The sequence below is a fragment of the Chrysemys picta genome, chromosome 1, assembly GCF_011386835.1.
Source record: "Chrysemys picta bellii isolate R12L10 chromosome 1, ASM1138683v2, whole genome shotgun sequence".
In the NCBI taxonomy this organism is placed as follows: domain Eukaryota; kingdom Metazoa; phylum Chordata; order Testudines; family Emydidae; genus Chrysemys; species Chrysemys picta.
This window is the reverse complement of record NC_088791.1, coordinates 226,359,736-226,382,437: the sequence shown is the minus strand read 5'-3', so window position 1 is coordinate 226,382,437 and position 22,702 is coordinate 226,359,736. Positions and strand designations below refer to the sequence as shown.

The 22,702-nt window shown below is 42.5% G+C and overlaps 1 long non-coding RNA gene across 1 annotated transcript; it reads right to left on the bottom strand.

The window, feature by feature from the left end:
- Positions 1-223: 223 nt before the first annotated feature.
- LOC122172233 (uncharacterized) lies at positions 224-11,037 on the bottom strand. The gene is made up of 3 exons (XR_006172328.2): positions 9,193-11,037; positions 5,702-5,810; positions 224-2,822 (listed from the first exon to the last, which is right to left on the bottom strand). It is a non-coding gene; the product is annotated as an uncharacterized LOC122172233 (long non-coding RNA).
- Between the last annotated feature and the right edge of the window lie 11,665 nt (positions 11,038-22,702).

The following is a 22,702-nucleotide window of genomic DNA, read 5'->3' as shown; positions in this document are numbered from 1 at the left end:
ATTTAGCACATATGCCATTTCCACATTTTCTGTTATTGTTTTTCCCTATTCATTGAGTAACAGGGCAACCCGGGTCCTTGGTTTTCCTTTTGCTTCTTGTAGCGGGGTGAACGCCCGCTCCAGCCCTGAAGGGGTTGGAAAAGCCCTGCAGAGGGCTGGGGCTGTGTAAAGGGGCAAAACCCTGGCTGATTGGGGAAGTGGCTGCAGCTGGGGCCATGCCCGAAACTGAGCCACTCAGCCTTATAAGAAGGCCAGGGTAGGTAGAGTTGAGGAGAGAGAGAGAGAGAGGACAGGAGAGAGAGACAGGCCTGGCTGCAGGGAGCTCACCTGAGGACCTAGAGTAAGGCAGGGCTGGGGGAAGGCCTTGAGGGCTGGGAAGCCCTAGGCCAGCAACTCCCCAGGCTGCAAGGCCTGGTCCTAGGCCCAAATAGGTATTGGGGTTGCACAAGGGCAGCCAGAGGGTGGGTAAAGGCAGCCAGTCCAAACCCCTTGTTGCCGGTGATGATTGGCTGATAGACTGCAGTCTGCCCCAGGGTGTGGGGGCTAGATGGTGACTGGCAGTAGCCACAACTGAGGCAAAATTGGAATAGGGGGTGGGAGTTCCCCTGGGTGGGGAGACCCAGAGAGAGAGTGGGGTACTGCCAGGGGGGGCAGCACCTAAGCCAAGGGCACTGGGGTCTGGGAGGGACACGATGGCCAAAGACAGGTGGGACACCTGGCCTGCAGAGGGCGCTCTGGAGGCTGGTGAGCTAATTCCCAAGATGACCAGCAGGAGGTGCTGCAGGAGTGAGTCCACGCCTGCTTACATTTCTAATGTATTTGTAGAATGTTTTCTTGTTACCCTTTATGTCTCTAGCTAGTTTAATCTCATTTTGTACCTTGGCCTTTCTAATTTTGTCCCTACATACTGTGTTATTTGTTTATAGTCATCCTTTGTAATTTGACCTAGTTTCAATTTTTTTTGTAGGACTCTATTTTGCATTTTAGATCATTAAAGTTCTCCTGCATAAGTCAGGGTGGTCTCTTGCTATACTTCCTAGCCTTCCTATGCAGTTGGATCGTTTGTTCTTGTGCCCTTAATAATGTCTCTTTGAAAAACTGACAACTCTTCTGAACTGTTTTTCACTTTGCTTCCCATGGGATCTTACGTACCAGCTCTCTGAGTATGCTAAAGTCTACATTGTTGAAATCCATTATCTTTATTGTGCTGTACTCCCTCCTACCATTCCTTAGAATCATGAACTCTACCATCTCATGATCACTTTCATCCAAGCTGCCTTCCACTTCCAAATTCTCAACCAGCTCCTCCCTATTTATCAAAATCAAATCTAGAACAGCCTCTCCCCTAGTAGCTTTCTCCACCTTCTGAAATAAAAAAAGTCTCCAATACAGTCCAAGAACTTGTTGGATAATCTGTGCCCTGCTTTGTTATTTTCCCAACAGACGTCTGGATAGTTGAAGTCCCCCATCACCACCAAATCATGTGCTTTGGATGATTTTGTTAGCTGTTTAAAAAAAGCCTCATCCGCCTCTTCTTCCTGGTTAGGTGGTCTACAGTAGACCACTATCATGACATCACCCTTGTTTTTGACCCCTTTTATCCTTACCCAGAAACTTTAAACAAGTCTCCTATTTCCATCTCAACCTCAGTCCAAGTGTATACATTTTTGATATATAGGGCAACACCTCCTCCCTTTTTCCTTGCCTGTCTTTCCTGAGCAAGCTGTATCCTTCTATACCAATATTCTAGTCATGTATATTATCCCACCAAGTCTCTGTGATGTCAACTATGTAAAGTTGTGTTTATTAACTAACATTTCTAGTTCTTCCTGCTTATTCCTCATACTTCTTGCATTAGTATACAGACATCTAAGATACTGATTTGATTTCCCCCCTATGTTTTCTCTTGTCTCTCCTTTATCCCTTCTATAACAGCCCTTATCTTTGCTATATATTAGAGAACAAAATAATGTATTTTTACTCTGGAGAAGGTGGTTATGTTTGTGCACCACTGAACCAGTGAGGTTGAGATGGAAGCAGAGGACCTGGATGTTAATTCTCATGGTAGTCAGAAAAAAGTGGTTTTAAAGGGGAGATAGTTAGACTTTGCTGATACTAGCTAATGTGTGTATTAGCTGTACAAACTGCTGTAACAGTTCTCTCTTTCCTATGTGCCCTTGACATCCAGGACTTTTCCCATAGCAAGTTATTCGCATTGCCGGGAGAGGTGGAGTGCTGGGTTGGTATAGGTGGGACTCACAGGCTGGGTCTCCTCTACTCTATCTGAGACTGATACAAAGATTAGCAGGAGGGGAGCCTGGTAGAGCTGTTGCAGGGTTGCATTTAATAACTGGGCCATTGGGGTCATTGCAGTGTGTTCCTCCTGGCGCCATCCCTCTCCCTCAGAAACACCCATCTTTTTTTGGGTAGGGTTGTTCCCCATATCAATTCCTAAGGCATCTCCAGATTGCAATGGGGGCAGAGTCACCAGTGCTTCTCCCTACACCTCTTTCCCATTCTGGGAACTATTTCTCCCTGGACTTACAAACTGCTCCTGGTTTCTGAGATGAGGGGGGCAGGTCACAAGTGCTCCTACCACACTGCCTATTCCTCTCTCATTTTGGGTGCATGGGGAGGGGTGGGATTGAGAGGAGTTACTCCCCCTCTTCCCACACCCAGGAGTAGAGGGGGGAGCAGGAAAAAGGCAAACCTACCTCCAGATATCTTAGTGCTGCTGCAGCCTCTGCAGGAAGTCTCCACTGCCCCAGCTGTCCCCTCACATATCTCAGTAATATAGGCATCTATCTGGGCAGAGCTTTGACCTGCAATCCAGAATAAAAGGCGATCACTCTGTGCTCCTAAACATATAAAATAAAATCAAGAATGGCCATTTACTCACCCTGACCCTCATACACACACACACACAAGTAAAAACAAAGTTAAAAAAAAGAAAAAAGACAAAGGTAAAAAAAATGCAAAAGCACCTAACTGACTTAGAACTTTTTCAAAAGGGGCCTAAACCTCACTGAAAGTGATTGGGATCTGGGCTTCTAAATCACATAGAAGTTTTTGAAAATGTTACCAAAAGCACTAATGTCATTCAACTAAAGTTTTCTCTCTGGCCCTCACTCCCAGGAGGAAAAGTTGCATGCTTTGGTTTTGAAAAAGCGTTTATGTTTTAAGTAAAATTGATACACTTTGTGCTGCCATGTGGCAAAACAAGGTCAAAAGTGAGTTTTGCATTTGGAAAAATGGCGAGGTTTGTTTGTGGTCATTTCAATTTCCTGCAGTAGTGAATTTCACAGTCTCATACCAGCCATCTCGAAAGCTCTGTCTCCTGCACACTAGCTTCATCCTTGTGACAGACAGTTCCCCTAAGGAGCAGGGCTATTAAGGTTCTGGAGGGTTAGATGGTACCTAAAATAATCTGTCCATTCAGAGCCTCAATAAGGAATAAAACCTAAAATTTGACTCAATGTTCTATAGTGAGCTAACAGACTGAGCAGCGTTTACTTGCTCTTGGTAACTCATATTGTTGCTTTGTAGCCTTTTTAGGGCTAATTCTTTCAAGCGCAAGGTAAATTGAATTACAATAACCTTTTCATGAGGTAATGGAGGTGTGCATGATTGAGATCAGCTCATTACTAGGAAGAAGGGGCTGAAGTCTTCACTTCCTAAATTGTTTCTTATGGAGACTGCTATTTGTAAGACCAGACTCAGTCTAGAAAGATGTGTAACCTGAAGACTGCCTTGAAGATTTGTATACGTATGTACTCAGCTAAAGAAGAGAGCAGCATGAGGGCAATCTCCTTGAAGGGTTTTTCTCTGCCTACAAGCATAACCTCTGTCTTGCTTGGGTTTAGCTTCAGTTAACTCCTCCTAATCAACCTGCTGATCTCAGCCAGGCACCAGGATAGCAAGCTGATACTATAGATTGTGAACAGTTGAGTATAAGCTGTATATGATTAGCTACTGAGCCCATAAAATCTCACCCTTTCACCTGTATCTAGTAGCTAAATGTAATAATCCGATTCAGAATTGAACTGCATTTTGTGTAGTCATTTACACTAGTTTTTACAGTGGGCGTGAAAGGCTACTGTTCTGATTTGATAGCATGTTACATCCTTTTTGCACTCACTTTTCACTGGGATAAGTGACTACATAAAGTGCAGGGCAGCAGAAAATGGGTCCGAGGCATTTTGTTTCGAGATTTATTTATTTAGGTCTAGATTGTATTTTGCCTTCCTATAGGTTTGCTAAATAATATCCAGATCAACAAAAATAAAGTGATAGAAAAATGAAGTCAATAGTCTCTTCGAGATACATATCCACATCAGAAAGTGCCACACAAATCAAATATAGCTGGCAGTCTTTGTGCTAGAGTATCAATCTGGAATAGCAAAAGGTGCGGTACGGAGAGTTAGGATTGAGGAGCCTTCACGGAGATATGTGATGAAGTTTTGTATATTGCCCGCATGTTCAGCAACTACATCCAGAGCTATTGGTTTCTCACATACATGAGCACTGCATTCATGCTTATGAATTTAGGGTCAGATTCTAAACCCCTTACTCACAGTAAGCTATGTCTGTAATGCAGCTGGGCGCATGCTTCCAAGAAAGGGTAGACAAACGTGATAGCTCTGCTCAAGCTAACAGGTCAAAAATACTGCAGTGTAGCCAGAGGTAGCCTGGGCAGTTGCTTGGGTTAACAAGGATGTACCCAGGGGATCTGAGCAGGTTTGCACTCAGCTTGGACTAGCTGCCACCTGTGATACCCCCAGCTACACTGCTATTTTTAGCACATAGCTCAAGCAGAGCTAATGTGTGTCTGTCTAGCTGTGCTGGGAAGCACACTTCCAACTGCAGTATAGACAGACCCTAGGTTACTCCTTGAGTGATCCAGTTGGCAATGGGATTACTCATGGACTAAGCTACCATTTGACATGAGCAAAAGTATCAGAACTTAGTCTCTTAACGTATACAATTATTTTATTGTTCATATATTTGGAGTGTTTACTAGAATCATGTGAATAATGAATTTTTTTGGCTCACTGTGAGTTCAAAAAATTAGATTAAAGAAATCATTTTGGGTCAAGTTGAATGTGAATTGTTTCAAAATTTTTAGCAAATCAAAAAGTACTAACAAATTAATTTTAGATCACCCTTGACCCAAAATGAAATGTTCCATTTCAGGTTTGAGCATTCAATCTTTTTTTAATTGTTTTTCATTATACTGAAGGAAATTTCAAAATAAAAAGTCATTTGAATTGAAAAAGCAAAAATATTTCACTTAAAATGGTGAAACAAAATGTTTTAGTTTTTCTGGACTTTTGTTTGTCTGAAACAATTTGTTGAAAACATCACAAATTCATGAAATAACAGTGTTGATGAATCTGCATTTGTGCCTGTCCAAAAGAATTTCACCCAGTTTTAGTCTTTATTTTATTAATAATTAATTTAAAATTATTTAATGGTGCGTGAAATCCTTCCCACACACATTTTTAATGTTCATTTATTTTCATTTTTTTGTTAATAAACAATCAATGCATACATGCTTAATGTAAACTCCATTGGTAACACAACTTTCCTATCTACACTTCCTTATGAGGGTTTGAAGAGATCATAGCTTTAACTTGCTATTCCTCTAACATGAACTAAATTTAAAGGAAAAGACAAATAAAGCTTCCATACTTATACATACCTGACCATTTGCCACCATGTTTTCCATTGCTTACTCACTGAGTTGAATAGGAAACACCAGTAGATTGTAGTGTCTCAAATTATCACAAATGGGTTTGACACAGGTGGCTCTGTAATTTAGATACAGCTATAAAAACGTTTACCCAGAAGAAGTTATGGCTTAGAATACACATGAAAGTTGTATGCAAGCTGACCTGAGGATGAAACTCTCTCTCTAAATGTTGCATTGGGCTATTGCCTGACATTAAAGCACATTTTATCTGCTCTTCCAAAGACAAACTTTTACTTTACATTTCATAGAATTGCTTGGGTGTTAGGAACTAAAACAAAAGATACACGTTGGGTTAAAGCTAATCTAAGAAGACTTCAGAATCTAGTGCTGGAACGTGGTGATGGCTCACTGAAAAACAAATTGAAGAGATGAGCTTTAAAAAAAAAAAGAGAGAGAGAGATCCAGTGACCCAACCCTGACCCAAGTGCTGAGTGGACTTGGAACACTAGTGAAATCCTGATGGAAGGATGAGGAAGGGACAACTGCCCCCTGAGCAGTCACCTCAGAGCACCTTTGCAGCCACCCCAACATGATCCTTGCCACGAGAGAGAAAATCTCTGCTCCACTCACAACTGGGAGATCATTAGGGAGTGCCTTCCTCAAGATATGGAGAGTGGGTTCTCCCCGGCTGAGTAACACCAGAGAAAACTGAGGGACTGAATGCTCCCCTCTTCCCTGGAGCACAATACAGTAGAGCAATTCAGGTGGCAACATGAGCTCATCAGTCAGAACATACAATTTCTCTGGGAACGGCTATTGGAAAATGGAAACAGCAGAGACATCCATCTCTCCTTCACCCACAAGCACCTGTTTTCAGTAAACAGAGATCCCCCCCCCCCAGTCTGCATATCCCTCTTCCTACAGATAGCAGGAGGCTTTGTGATAGTTAGTATCAACCCAGGTTGGCAGTAGCCCCCACAGGCCCTATGCAGGAGATGCAGAGTAGGATGTATGGAGAGTCAGTCATAGGGCACTCCTCAGTGCTGGTAGAGGAGCTCCAAACGAAAGGGCTTAAAAGACATTTCTACAGCCAACTCCAGAAATGAAAAAGGAGCTATTGCAGAGCCAGAAGTCAAACCAGCAGAGAAGAAACAACTTCTTGGACAAGCTGCTAAAGAACGACAGAGAAAGCCACAGAAAGATGAAGACTGTTAAGAGTCAGGTTCTGTGACCATATGCAAAGAGTAAGTCCATGCCAGCTTGGCCAATCTTGAAGAACATGGAGCAGCGGAAGGGGTGGGTTTGTTATATTTTAATGTGTTGGAACACCTTCTCTTAACCTAGGAATAACTATATAAATATAGTTGTTTTTTGTAATCATATTCCTGAGGACAGTATTGAGTCTCAGTCATTAAAACATACATCCAGTTCACTGAGTCATTCTAGGAGCAACTAAACTTATTGCCAGTCCCTCTCATCACTTTTACCTGTCAGTGCCACAGCAGTACTGATTCTTGAGCCAAAAGCATTAAACACGTCAGGGAGGCTACTATATGGATCTGCTGGTAGAGACCACTGTGAAACTGAAAGACTCCAACTAAAATACTTAAAATATGACATTCAAAATCTAGGAAAGATGAATACTGGAAATGGAGATAGCAATTGCAACAAGTGAAATTACTGTCAAGGGAAATGTAATAAAAGCATAAAAGGGTAAAAAAATGGGGAGGGGGCAAACATTCTGGTCTTAAAAGCAACAAAGTTAGGGGCTGAGATAGCAAAGTAACCACCATGGACAAAACAGAACTACTTTTTTTTTTAATCCAGAAGGAAGGATTTCAGTCTTGAAGTAATGACTAATAAGTTATGTTGTAGCCAGAACCTGAGAGAGCCAATGAAAGCAGACAGAATGATCAGAGAACGAGCTGGTGATCTAGGCTCAAGCAAACAAGGAGACATTCTAGAGAGAGAAGACAGAATTCAGCCTTTTGGCAATTACCTGATGATAGGTCCAAAAGAAATTTCTACAGCTGATTCCAGAAATGAAAAAGAAGAATCAGCAGAGAAGAAATGCCTTCTTGGACAAGATGCTCAAGGAGGACAGATAGAGCCACAATGAGATGAAGAAGGTTGAGAAGGGTCTGTGATCATACACAAAGGGTAAGTCATATCTGGATGTAAATCTTGACACTTCACTATATTAATAGAGCGCTATGCTTGGTTCAGTAACATTGTTCTGTAATTCAAGCCATGTAATTGCATATATCAGGGGTACACTTGGTCACACAGTAGGATGATTCATCTGGTTCTTCAGAATAGCCCAAAAGGAATTCACCTACTTCATTTCAGAAACCTTTATTGTTGTCTTTATATGTCTGTATGGTATCAGATTGGTAACATAAATCTGTCACAAAGAGATTTTCCCTATCTTCCTGGGGCTTCAGATGATCAGGCTGAGGCTGCAAGATCTTTAGGGGAAGAGATGAAGGAGCACACCAAGTGACTAAGTTTAAAGCTTTATTAATCAAATAACAGCGGTGAGTGCAGCGCGCGCCCCACGTCACTCAGAGGGAGGAAGAAAGCGATAGTGCCAGAGTCCTAACCCATTTTCATACTTACTCATGCACAACCCAAGCCTGGGTGTAATGTAAGAAGAAGGGGGGAGGGTAGAAGAGAGTTCTGCCCCGTCCACAGGTCGTCTAGGGTCCGCTGTAAATCTCCGACTTGCTTCAGCTCTTGGGAGGGTTTTAAGCCCTGGGTTCTTCCAGGGGTGTTTTCATTCAGAGACCCTCGTCCCCTGTGCTCTTGGTTCCAGTCCGAACCGGCTTTCCGCGGCTCCCTTAGTTTCCCCAAAACACACTGGTTTCAGGGTCACGAGACTGTTGTTTTTCCACTCACTGATCTTCGTAATCTTACTAGTTTTGCAACCCCTTCAGTTCTGTCTGGCTCAGTTCTCCTTTCTCACGGCTGGCCGGGGTTGAGCTACAGGCTTCTGGCTGTTTGGCAGCAGAGAGCTTGTTTGTGTGCGCTGGCCTTGGGCTGCAGTTTCGTTCCTTATGTTCGGGCCTCGCTGGATTGTCGACTTAACCCATTCCTTTCTTCCTTCCTCCCCCTTCTGCCTCTTGTAACCTTCAAAGGAATCTTCCACTCCACACTCACACCTTCAACCCTTCCCAAGATACTTTCCAATGCATATAAAGGCGTTAGCAATATACAACGCTGGTGCTGACCCAGGGGACCCCATAGGGGGGCCATTTATTGTGACAGTCCCCCCCCCCCTTGACCCCAAATCAACACCCCGTTGTAAGGGGTCACCACTGAGGTTTCCACCCTCCCTCTGACACTCTGGCTAGTGTCACCATTGGCCTCCTACACAAACAGCAATATAGCAAAAACAAAATTAGTAGGGCAGCAACAATTGTATACACAAGCCAGTGATGGCTTCTGGCTTCATTAGTAACATAGCATAACATATCCCCTTGTTGACATAGATGCCCCACCTGAATGGCTGTGGCAAAGGCAGCTTTCTCCAGGTTGAATGTGTGCTGCAACATTGTAAAGGAGGAGGCATCTGTTTGGAACAGGGTAAATTGCTCCCGGGTGTGCGATAATGGAAGAAAAACATTGGGTGTAATCCATGAAAAATTAAACACAATATAGTTAGAAATATTTACAATACTTTGAATAAGAGCAGGCCAATGCACTGAAAAATTTTGCGCTTAAGATTGTAACAGCAAGTTGAGGGGTACTCTGGGGTAGTGGTCCTCCAAACACAAGCAGAGGTATTGGTAAAGAAATGTGTTTTAGTGGAGGTGTATCCCGATGCCTCTCCTTCTCATCAGATGTGTTTACCCACCTCATAAAAGCGCCCTGGCATTGCCCTTTCTTTACAGATTATTTGAGGGAGCTCCATAGGCCATAGCTGCCACGTGTTGCCCTCTGCAATCCATATGTGGTGATAGTCAGGGGATGCAGTCAGCACATACCTCTTAGCCATGTCATGGGGTGGGGAGACACTTCCCACGTCGCGATGGACCACCCAGAGGCAGTGGCCCACACTCCTTTCATGGGCCGAAGGCCATGAAGGTGCAAGCCATGCCTGTGCACTTTCAGTTAGTGAGCTTCCAGGAATAGTGAAAAGGCCAACACTCCCTGGGAATCCCTGAGTGGAAATGGATTTCCCTGGGCTATGCTCCATGGAGCACATCCTCCTAGATGCTACGGACTTGCTGGGTCAAATATTGTTGGTGCTGGGAGCACACAGAATCCCAAGCTAGTTGGTCCCCAGCCTCAATTATGGCCTCAATCAGTCCCCGTAAGGCGTCTCGCGTGTGAAGGGCCAATTCAGCAGTATGTTCGAGGGCGGAAGTGGTCACTGTAAGGTGGGTGAGATCTGCACATGTGACCAGCCCCATGGCCTTTTCCAACTGTCCCAACCACTCGTCTCTCATGGCCCCTTGCTGAATATTCCAAATGCTAGCTGCCGAATTGGCCCCATCCCACAAGGAGCTCACCAAGGTCTGCTTTTTCTGGGGGGACAATGCCTGCGTAAGGAGCACAAGTTGGAGGTTGGCCCCCCTGGTACAATTGGGAAGGAAGGCTGGGATCTGAAACGCTTCAGAGGCAAGTAATGTCTAAAGCCCCCAAGGTAGCATTGAGGAGGATCCAGCATTGAGTATCTGCCTCCCATTGGTGGCTGGTAAAATTTTCCACCACCGCTGGTTGGGAGGAAGACGTGGAGGTGCTTTCCTAAGACGATTCCCTGAAGACTGGGGGCTAAGCAAAGGAGGCTACAATTTAGAAGGGATGCTGGAAATTGTTCGGGACACGTAATATTTACCTCCCCGCACTGGTGGGATGTGTGTGTGGATGAGTGGGTGATATAAGTAATATACCAACATTTGGAACTACGGGGACTGGGTTAAACCCTACACTGTCCAGGTACCAATACCACAACCACATCCCGATTCCAGCTGTCAATGTGAAGCACTGACTCTGATGGCAATGTTGAACTCTTCTGTAATGTTGAAAACCTCCCCATTTACCTTCTCATCAGTGGTTCACTCGAGCCATTGCTCCCAGGTTTCTCCTTCCCAGTGGAACCAAAAGTGTTGGCAGTACAAATAGAGATCTTTCTCCTCTAAAGAGTGGTGGAAACAAACTCTTTGCAGGGGGGTTAGATGGAGATGGGACGCAATGTTGTCCCGGGCGGTGCTGTCTCGCGGGGTATGGAGTTCTTCTGGGTTAACCCCATCTGGGACGCAATTGGGGAGGGATATGCAGGGCCAGGGGACCTGGGGCTTTCGGCAGGGGGCCACCCCTATGAAAATGCCCAGGTAATACACGGTGCCACATTCCCAGGATGATGTGCCACAATTCCCCGTCTCCCCCCCCCCCGCCAATGGATAATAAACCTTTTCTTCCACTATAGCCAGTTTTGGATCGTGGTAAAATTAACAAAGGAGGACAAAAGCGTCAGAAACCCAAGATTCCCATAAAAATATGCCACCAAACATACATTGTATCACAATAAAGGATTCTTCACGCCTGAAGCAGCAAGAGCAGTCCCACCACTCCTGTTCGGGGTGTCCCTGGGCTCTCACTATTACTGCCTGTTCTGTTAACAAAGCAAAAGGGAAAGGAAAAGAACGTAAATACATCTATTGGGGGAAATTGAGGCACATACAAAAACTATTTAAGTCATTAGTCATCCCATTACACCCCTCCCTTGCTTCTGTCATGGATGTCATTTGTCTGGTTTAGGAGGTCATAACAACAATATTGCATCCAGAGATCAGAAATTACTATCGCTCGCCAAAGGGCCTCCCATTCCGCTCCAGGCCATATGAGGAGGGGGCTAACTTTCCATATCTTTGCTTCCAGAGCTTGTTGGTGTGCATTTTTAACAACAATTTTCCCAATGAAAAGGTCTGGCCTTACTATGCTAGAAACATACTGCATCCATTTGTATTGGTAAGTATCAAACAGCGATCTTTTTCTTTGCTTTAGCCAGTGTATCAAAACGTTAGTGATTCCTGATACTACCCAAAATATTTTGTGTTCCAAGGTGGACAAAGCAAGTATCTGCATTTCAGTACATCTCATAGCTATAGCAATATGGTTTTTCATTTCCGTTTGTTTCTGTATTAGGCTGTCCTGTAGGTGGGACAGAGAGCTTAATTTATTTTTAATTACCTCCAGGTTTACAGTATTTATAATCCCTGCTCCTAATATGGTGTCTACTACTTGAGTATGTTTCCCTGCCGTATTTTTAATACGCAACAGTGCTAGCAACAAGACAAACAACACAAGACAAAACATAGAACACAAAACACAATTTCTAGTGTGACAGTAGATTCATGGTATTTTGGGTTGCTCTTCAGCTGGTATCAGCTTTTCTTGATTTTCTGAAAGACAAAATGAACATGTTTCCACTCCTTTGGGGGTGGAAGATTATTGCTTAAAATATTCCTTTCTTTTACAATTACTCTTGCAATTTACAGGCAAAACAGAGGAATTACCCCCATATTTTCCTATGTTTTTTCTATAGGCAGGCCAGGTTTCAATGGCTTCTACCTTTATCAGTTAGGTAATTTGCATTAACATGGACACTTTCTGTCTTGCTTTTGGATCCAAAGCCATTAACAGCTCAGAGACTCTGGTGGAAATTGATTGTGTCCCTTTTAAGACAGAGTTTTGATTACTTTTCACTTTCAACTCCTGCTTTTAAAACATACAAAGATTTGAAAAAGAAACACAACCTATTGTGGCTCCCTTTGGAGTTGGGTCTCATATAGAGTTGGGTCTCATATAGAAAATACCACCTGAACATATTTCTTTATGAATCTCTTTTCCATGCCCATGCTCATACAAAACACAAAAGTTTATATCAATCCCACATCTGTCCCGAAGTTTTTACCCTTCTGCCTTTTATTCTCGGCATACACGTCTAACAAATCCTGCCAAGTTTGCACACTTTTCTGAAGCTCCACCATGGAACCCCAGGGATTGTGTCCCACCTTGGTGAGAGCCCTCGCCAGCCGGGAGAGGTCCTCACCCCCGCTTTGAAAGAGGCAATAGGGTCCCGTCCCTTTTTGTCACCCCTTCCGTGGCTCGGGCATCAGGTCCACCAGCCTCCCATGACACCAGCGGACCAGGCAGCGGGACTCCTGTGTCCGTGCTACCTAATGCCCATGTGTCCAGCCTTGAACCCATCATGGATATCCGATATCGTGACCTTTCGTTTCCTGAACATGCGGACACAATTCGTTAGTACAGCCAGTTAGAACAGTTGGTGTGTTCCTCAGAGCCGCCCCCCTCCGCACTTCTTCACCAGAAATGTGGCAGATTTATGTTACCAATCTGCCTGGGGCTTCAGGTGATCAGGCTGAGGCTGCAGGATCTTTAGGGGAAGAGATGAAGGAGCACACCAAATTACTAAATTTAAAGCTTTATTAACCAAATAACAGCGGTGAGTGCAGGGTGCGCCCCATGTCACTCAGAGGGAAAAAGAAAGCGTTAGTGCCTGAGTCCTAACCCACTTTCATACTTACACATGCACAACTCAAGACTGGCCAAGCCTGAGTGTAACGTAAGAAGAAGGGGGGGGGGAGGGTAGACAAGAGTTCTGCCCTGTGCACAGGTCGTCTAGGGTCCACTGTAAATCTCTGACTTGCTTCAGCTCTCGGGAGGGTTTTAAGCCCTGGGTTCTTCCAGGGGTGTTTTTGTTCAGGGACCCTCATCTCCCATGCTCTCGGTACCAGTCCGAACCAGCCTTTCGCAGCTCCTTTAGTTTCCCAAAACACACCGGTTTCAGGGTCACGAGACTGTTGTTTTTCCACTCACTGACCTTCGCAATCATACTAGTTTTGCAACCCCTTCAGTTCTGTCTGGCTCAGTTCTCCTTTCTCACGGCTGGCCGGGGTTGAGCTACAGGCTTCTGGCTGTTTGGCAGCAGAGAGCTTGTTTGTGTGCGCTGGCCTTGGGGTGCAGTTTCGTTCCCTATCTTTGGGCCTAGCTGGATCATCGAGTTAACCCATTCCTTTCTCTCTTCCTCCCCCTTCGGTCTCTTGTAACCTTCAAAGGAATCTTTCACTCCACACTCACACCTTCAACCCTTCCCAAGATACCTTCCAATGCATATAAAGGCGTTAGCAATATACAATGCTGGTGCTGACCCAGGGGACCCCATGGGTGGGGGGGCATTTTATTGTGACAACTTGACTTCAGTATTTCCACTGAGAGTGCCCCCCAAAATATTTTCTAAAAAGGTTTCAGTGTTGCTCTAATCAGACCTCAATATATTTGTCATACAAGAATCTTGAAAAGAGCATAGTCCATGGAAATAATCCATACCTCATACCTACAGTGTTTTACTGAATGAAAGGTACAGTGCATGCTAGTGTTGGGGTAGAAGCCAGCTGGATAAAGCAGTAGATGGAAGAGCAGTGTTGAAAATGGAAAAAATTGAAAGCGAAATTACTGTGTACTCAAGGGAAGAAACAAGAGAAGTATAGTGAGATCTGAATAATGAAATGTTAGAAAGAGACTCCCACAGTGGTAAGTTTTAGGATCTCACAGCACTTCGTTTACTTTCTACCTCACAGGCCTGAAATAAGAAATGTGCACTCAGGTCATGGGGAAGGAGGTTTAGTCAACGCAATGGAAGAGGGAAACAAAATTCAGAGCTAATCATAGGCATACATGACTAAGTAGGCATTTTATGGAATTCAGTGTTTTTATAATTAGGGACTAAAAACATGCCAAGGGAATAAGTGTACTCTCAGAGGTGATATGCTACATAGCGTATCACAAATCCAAGGAAGAATATGAATACATTTTGTGACTATGAGAACTATAATATTTCCCACACAATATCCAAAAGTAACCAGTGATTTTGGATGCCCAATTTGAGATGCCTTATGGGAGCCTGACTTTCATAGGACAAGTGCTCAGTACTTTCTGAAAGCCAGACCACAGTAAGGTGTCTCCAGTTGAGCACCCCAAAACCCTTTATCCTCATCTGGTGTAAACTGACCTAGCTTTTGACTTGAATGGAACTACATCATTGTATATAAGGTGAGGATTCAGCCCAATCATTTAAAACACATTAAAACGCTTATGGACCAACAAAGAAACTGGCCGTTCTTGGTTTCTGAGTCCAAGACTGATGACGTATAAAAACCTGCATTTTTCTATTTACTAGTTGTTATGCAGTAGGGCTGATTCACTACTGTTGTCCATTGAGATCCATAGAATTACACTGGTGTCAAACTGAAATAATGTAATAGTGAATCAGTCCCACTGTCTTCTTTCCATACAATTTCAGTGAAATACGAATGACAGCCTTTCCATATTCTTAATATTTTCATTTTATCACTTAATATGACCAAAATATAAGAAGTAAATGAAAGGTCCAAGCCACAATGGAAAAGAGGAAGCCAATGATAGACTTAATACTTCAGGAACATGGACAGCAAGAAGAACAGGAGTACTTGTGGCACCTTAGAGACTAACAGATTTATTAGAGCATAAGCTTTCGTGGACTACAGCCCACTTCTTCAGATGCATATAGAATGGAACATATATTGAGGATATATATATACACACATACAGAGAGCATAAACAGGTGGGAGTTGTCTTACCAACTCTGAGAGGCCAATTAAGAGAAAAAAATTTTTTGAAGTGATAATCAAGATAGCCCAGTACAGACAGTTTGATAAGAAGTGTGAGAATACTTACAAGGGGAGATAGATTCAATGTTTGTAATGGCTCAGCCATTCCCAGTCCTTATTCAATCCTTTGTTGATTGTGTCTAGTTTGCATATCAATTCCAGCTCAGCAGTCTCTCGTTGGAGTCTGTTTTTGAAGTTTTTCTGTTGTAATATAGCCACCCGCAGGTCTGTCACTGAATGACCAGACAGGTTAAAGTGTTCTCCCACTGGTTTTTGAGTATTATGATTCCTGATGTCAGATTTGTGTCCATTAATTCTTTTGCGTAGAGACTGTCCGGTTTGGCCAATGTACATGGCAGAGGGGCATTGCTGGCACATGATGGCATATATCACATTGGTAGATGTGCAGGTGAACGAGCCCCTGATGGTATGGCTGATGTGATTAGGTCCTGTGATGATGTCACTTGAATAGATATGTGGACAGAGTTGGCATCGGGGTTTGTTACAAGGATAGGTTCCTGGGTTAGTGGTTTTGTTCAGTGATGTGTGGTTGCTGGTGAGTATTTGCTTTAGGTTGGGGGGTTGTCTGTAAGCGAGGACAGGTCTGTCTCCCAAGATCTGTGAGAGTAAAGGATCATCTTTCAGGATAGGTTGTAGATCTCTGATGATGCGCTGGAGAGGTTTTAGTTGGGGGCTGAAGGTGACAGCTAGTGGTGTTCTGTTATTTTCTTTGTTGGGCCTGTCTTGTAGGAGGTGACTTCTGGGTACTCGTCTGGCTCTGTCAATCTGTTTTTTCACTTCAGCAGGTGGGTATTGTAGTTTTAAGAATGCTTGATAGAGATCTTGTAGGTGCTTGTCTCTATCTGAGGGATTGGAGCAAATGCGGTTATATCTTAGAGCTTGGCTGTAGACAATGGATCGTGTGGTGTGCCTGGATGGAAGCTGGAGGCATGTAGGTAAGTGTAGTGGTCAGTAGGTTTCCGGTATAGGGTGGTATTTATGTGACCATCGCTTATTAGCACAGTAGTGTCCAGGAAATGGACCGCTTGTGTGGATTGATCTAGGCTGAGGTTGATGGTGGGATGGAAATTATTGAAATCATGGGGAAATTCCTCAAGGGCTTCTTTTCCATGGGTCCAGATGATGAAGATGTCATCAATGTAGCGCAAGTAGAGTAGGGGCGTTAGGGGATGAGAGCTAAGGAAGCGTTGTTCTAAGTCAGCCATAAAAATGTTGGCATATTGTGGGGCCATGCGGGTACCCATAGCAGTGCCGCTGACTTGAAGGTATATATTGTCCCCAAATGTGAAATAGTTGTGGGTGAGGACAAAATCACAAAGTTCAGCCACCAGGTTAGCTGTGACATTATCAGGGATACTGTTCCTGATAGCTTGTAGTCCATCTTTGTGTGGAATATTGGTGTAGAGGTGTACGTCACACTTCTATAGTGTGTTGCATCATGTTCAAAGTGCTCTACAACTGTTCATTAACTAAAATGCCTCCTTTCATCCTCCCATAGTAATTAGTAGGAAAATGGGAAGATGTTAGCAGTGTTAATTTGCACACATACAGTACAACGTAATACCTTTGCCATTTATTAATTGGTGTGAGAGGAGTGAGAGATTTTTAAATTGGAAATGGTTCAAGGGAAGGAGAAGCAACACGGTTACCTGCTCAATTTAAGGCACCCTGCCTATACCCTACCAAGGGCTCAAGGCGTGACCCAATCAATTTAGGCACCCCCACCCTTTCCCTTCCGAGGGCTCAGGGTGTAAGGCAGCTATCCTTACCCATGGGACTCAGGAATAAGCCTGGTCAATTTAAGTACCTGCCCTTTCCCTCTGGGCTCAGGGCTCTATGGGTCTGCGAAACCTTTTCCCAGTAAAAGAGCCTTAAATAGATGTTTAGAGCACAGCTGTGTATTAGCAACACACACAGAATACATATACCAAGCAAATCTCTTATGCTCACCTCTTCCAATATACAGACAAATTTCACCCAGTGACCACTCAGGATTCATTCATCGGGGGTTACCGGCGAAGCCTCTGCACATCACGGTCGTGCAGAGGGGTCAGAGTTCTAGCAGCTTGATGTTTCACTGCAGTCCGGAAATAGTTCCCAAAGAGCATTGTTTTTCATTTATATTATATAGGTAAAACTAGCTACCTCCTTCAAATTTACTAAACCTATCACATTATACAAAATTTTTAATCAATTACACACTGGCACCTATGTGTACTTCTTCCTGCCCAAGTTTTTTACATATTATCTTTCATGCCCAAATTGTAACTTAGTTGTGACCTTCTTTATTTGTCCAGATGGTCAGCATAAAACACTGGTCAGAGTTTATTTTACCATTTTTTGAGTCTTTCTGTACCCTCCCTAATTTCCCAGCATCTTTACAACATTGGTGGTTATAACTCTTGTTAGGGACATTCCTGAGGTGGGGGTGCAATATCAGCAGCAGAACATTCCTTTTTTTTCCAATTTTAGTAGTGAACTCCCTGAGTTTTGCCCAAGGCTGGTTTAATATGGGGGGGGGAGCATTGATCAGGTCTCAGGCCTACAACATGAGAGGGGAAAAGGGTACCAAGATATTGCAGGGTAAGAAGACAGCTATATGAAAGGGAAAGATGATCTATAAACCTGAAGGACATAGCTATCTGGGGATAGGTACTTATTACTATTTTAGCAAAAAGGGGAATAGAATGGAAATAACCTCCTTTCCGCCCATCCACAAAGTGATGATGAAGAATTTCTGCTTGCTGAATCAAGAGTAATACCATCTATAAGTCACGTCCATTATAGCCCAGTCTGGGCATGTCTATTTTACCTATAGTAGCCTCACAAAGCCCACATACTACTCAGCCCTGAGGTGCTGTACTAAACAGAACATGAGGAGTGTGACTCCTGCACGAACTTCTGGATTCTTCCCTTCTCTCACCCAACACCTAGCAGCGGAACCACATCAGTAGAGCCCCTCAAAGAAAAGAACACACCTGTTGTATGAAACATTTACTGAAAAGAAAAAAAAAAGGATTTTTCTTTTATTTCACTGTTTTTTCACAATAATTTTCATTTTACACCAAAAATTTTCAAAACAACTTTTTCTTGGAATTTCTCATTTTCCACACACACTCACACATGCCTCTTTATTCCAATGGAAAAGTATGAGGGAGGAAATTTAAAAAGTGAGACAATGTAGGGGAAAAAAATCCTGTCTCTTAAAACAAACATTTTTCACCCTTTCCAAGTCATTTTTTTTTAAAGTGAGGAAATGGGGATTTTCCCCACAAATGAAATTAAAATATTTCTAAAATTTCAAGAGTCTAAAAATTTCAACAAATAAACTTGAAGTTGTCTTTTCAACAAAAATATTTTCCAGCCAGCTCTTACCCTCTCCCTCTCCCCCTCCCCCCACCACTAAAGCCACAGGTTAAAAGCCATACAAGTATACTGAATCCAGCAGGAATAGTTATTTCTTTTTTGGACACTTGTGATCAACAATGCATGAGAGATTTAGGAAATTTTGATTCAGGTCTGTCATCTGAATTTCTCCTCATTTTAGGCCTTGTTTACACTACCGCGGTAAGTCTACCTAATTTACGCTACTCCAGGTACGTGAAAATGTAGCTGGAGTCAACATAGCTTAGGTTGACTTACTGCAGTGCCTACACCGCACTGAGTCGATGGGAGACACTCTCCCATCAACTTACCTTAATCTTCTTGTTCCGATGGAGTACCGGAGTCAACCGGAAAGTGCTCTGGGTTTGATTTAGCAGGTCTTCACTAGACCCGCTGTTGACCCCCGCTGCATCGATCCCAGCAGCCTCAATTCCTGGTAAGTGTAGACATGGCCTCAGTAAAATGTCAAAAAAATTCTCAGAAAAGGGTTAGAGCTGCTAGCAGCAGGAGTGCATCTAACTGAAGAAATCAGTACTCATCCATCTGATGAATAAATAATATTTTTTAAAGAATAGAATGCCTTAACAAAACCTTCTAACAATCTTCTATTGCATGGTCACAGCAAGAACTGCAAATATATACTTAGAAGTACAAACAAGTCCTTTTTATCCAGAGAACCAGTACATCGCAGGCAGCAGCAGTACAATGCCCCTTATTGATCTGCCAAACTCTACCTCTAACAAGTAATTCAAAACCCACTCTGGTTCAGGTCTTGGCCTCTCTGAGTTTGTCAACAAAGATGCTACTTAGTGCCAGTTCTGAGGGGGAATATGTGCATTGTAATTAGGGCAATCAAATGATTTTAAAAATTAATCACTATTAATCATGAGATCATAGAATAATAGGACTGGAAGGGACCTTGGACATCTAGTCCAGTTCTCTGCTCTCATGGCAGGACTAAGTATTATCTAGATCATCTCTGAAAGGTGTTTGTCTAACCTGCTCTTAAAAATCTGTAATGATGGAGATTCCACAACCTCCCTAGGCAATTTATTCCAGTGCTTAACCACCCTGACAGTTAGGAAGTTTTTCCTAATGTCCAATCTAATTTAAGGCCATTGCTTCTTGTTCTATCCTCAGATGTTAAGGAGAATAATTTTTCTCCCTTCACCTTGTAACAACCTTTTATGTTCTTGAAAACTTATGTCCCCTCTCAGTCTTCTCTTCTCCTGACTAAACAAACTCATTTTTTTCAATCTTCCCTCATAGGTCATGTTTTCTAGACATTTAATCATTTTTGTTGCTCTTCTCTGGACTTTCTCCAATTTGTCCACATCTTTCCTGAAATGTGGTGCCCAGAATTGGACACAATACTCCAGTTGAGGCCTAATCAGTGAGGAGTAGAGGGGAAGAATTATTTCTTGTATCTTGCTTACAACACTCCTACTAATACATCCCTGAAGGATGTTTGCTTTTTTTGCAACAGTGTTAGACTGTTGACTCATATTTAGCTTGTGATCCACTATGACCCCCAGATCCTGTTCTGCAGTACTCCTTGCTAGGCAGTCATTTCCCATTTTGTATGTGTGCGACTGATTGTTCCTTCCTAAGTGGAGTACTTTGCATTTGTCCTTCTTGAATGTCATCCAATTTACTTCAGACCATTTCTCCCATTTGTCCAGATCATTTTGAATTTTAATCCTATCCTCCAAAGCACTTGCAACCCCTCCAAGCTTGGTATCACCTGCAAACTTTATAAAAGTATACTCTCAATGCCATTATCTAAATCATTAATGAAGATATTGAACAGAACTGGACCCAGAACATCAGGACCTCACTCAATATTAAAATTAAAAACAATATTTAATTGCACTGTTAAATGATAATAGAATACCATTTATTTAAATATTTTGGATGTTTTCTACAATTTCAAATATATCTATTTAAATTACAACACAGAATATAAAGTGTACATTGCTCACTTTATATTATTTTTGATTACAAATATTTGCATTGTAAAAAAGATAAAAGAAATATTTTTCAATTCACCTCCATACAAGTACTGTAGTCCAATCTCTTTAATTGACTGCCCTAATTGTAACCTATCTGTGGCCTGAGACCACAAATTCATTTTCTATACTCTAGCATTCTGAAAAGCTATCAGAAACTGAGGGATCACACCTTTTATCTCTGTAAATCATCATGCACATCTATGCTACTATGTAAATAATAAACTCATAAAATAAGTAATAAACACTGTAACAGATGTGAAATCTTGGAAGCATGAAAACTTCAAAGACTATTACATCAATGAACAGTATGAATATCTTTGTGTTCCTGACTCACTTGGTGGGTTTTCTGGAGAAATCTGGAATCACTAAGGGGGTAATTAATGCCAATCTCTAGACAATTGAACAAGTCTGTAGATGTACCATCCCCTAGGAGGAATTGCATACACTGGTTTTGACTGGATACAAGAGGTCCAGCAAACTAAGTCTCCAAACTGTAGAATGAGTCAACCTGAGCTGACTCAGGAAGTGATACCCTCTGGAAGTAATAACTGACAAACCTGTGTACGAGGTGGGTGAAGTAATATCTTTTATTGGGCCAACTTCTGTTGGTGAAAAAGAGAAGCATTCACCTGAAGAAAACCTTTGTGTAGCTTGAAAGCTTGTCTCTTTCACCAACAGAAGTTGGTCCAATAAAAGATATTGCCTCACTCAGCTTGCTTCGCTAATATCCTGGGACCAGCACAGCTACAACACTGCAAACTTGGGTGCAGACCTACCAGGATCCCATATGGATTATGCTGGTAAGCTTAGCATGCATGTACATTGTTTTGATGTTTTCTCTCTAATGCTTTTGTCCCAAATAAATGTACTGTGTTTTGGGAAACTATCAAAGCCCCTGGGAGACAGCAGAACTGCAGATGCTGGGCTAAAGTCAGGGCTACTGGGACAAACACAGTGAATTACAAAGGGGACTGCAACCCTAAAACTTTGGTCTGGAGGGAGAGGAATGCGGATTCCTGCCCAGACAGACATGACCATTAGAGGCCTGAGACACAGTGCTCTCAAGAGGCCACGAAGCAGTCAGAGGTGCAGTTAACCCAGAACTGTTGTTAAGATGGTCATAACTCTCAAAACACTACCTGAACAGCATTCAGAAACAGTGACTTTAAGATGAAGGATTCTGTGTCCTATAACCAATCCTCAGTGCCATCCAATCTCTCCAAGGTAGTTTTCCTGTTCTTGTGCCAATGACCTCCTTTCCCTATTTTGTCAATGAGCAGATTAAGCCGCAGAACAATATAATGAATTTATAATTTAATTTTCAGCTTTCCATTACAAAAAATTCACACACATTTTGTCTTCACTAAGTAAATAAACAAACAAACCATTGTTCAGTAGGCATATTTGTAGCTTTGCAGGAAGAAAAAACTAATTCCATTCATACCTTGAAGAAAAACTGCAATACCACAAAGGCAAATTTTCACCAGTTTGAGAACCAAATCCTTTTTATACTTCAGTCCCTTCAAATCTGAAGAATAAAATAACCACCTAAAATGTGTGTTTTCATGATTTCTGCCTGTGAATTTGTAAATGGCAAATTGCATGTGACGACTTATTATTATCGGGATGTCTTGTTTTGAATATAAGCACCATCACTTATTTATAGCTTCTCAGTCACTTTATCAGCAGCTAGCTTAATTCAGAGCTGGAAGATAGCAAACAAATAAATACAAATATTTGGAGGACGTAATTTTCTGTTTTGTTACATGCATCGTAATGTAAGCGGTTTCTGCCCTGTGTCTTTTCTATGTAATCAGTCTGACAAACTCAATCATTTTCTTGTCTAAAAGAGGCATTTAAAATGAATAAATCACAAACTTGGTGAAACATTAAAATTTCCTTCTTGCTCATCATGTATA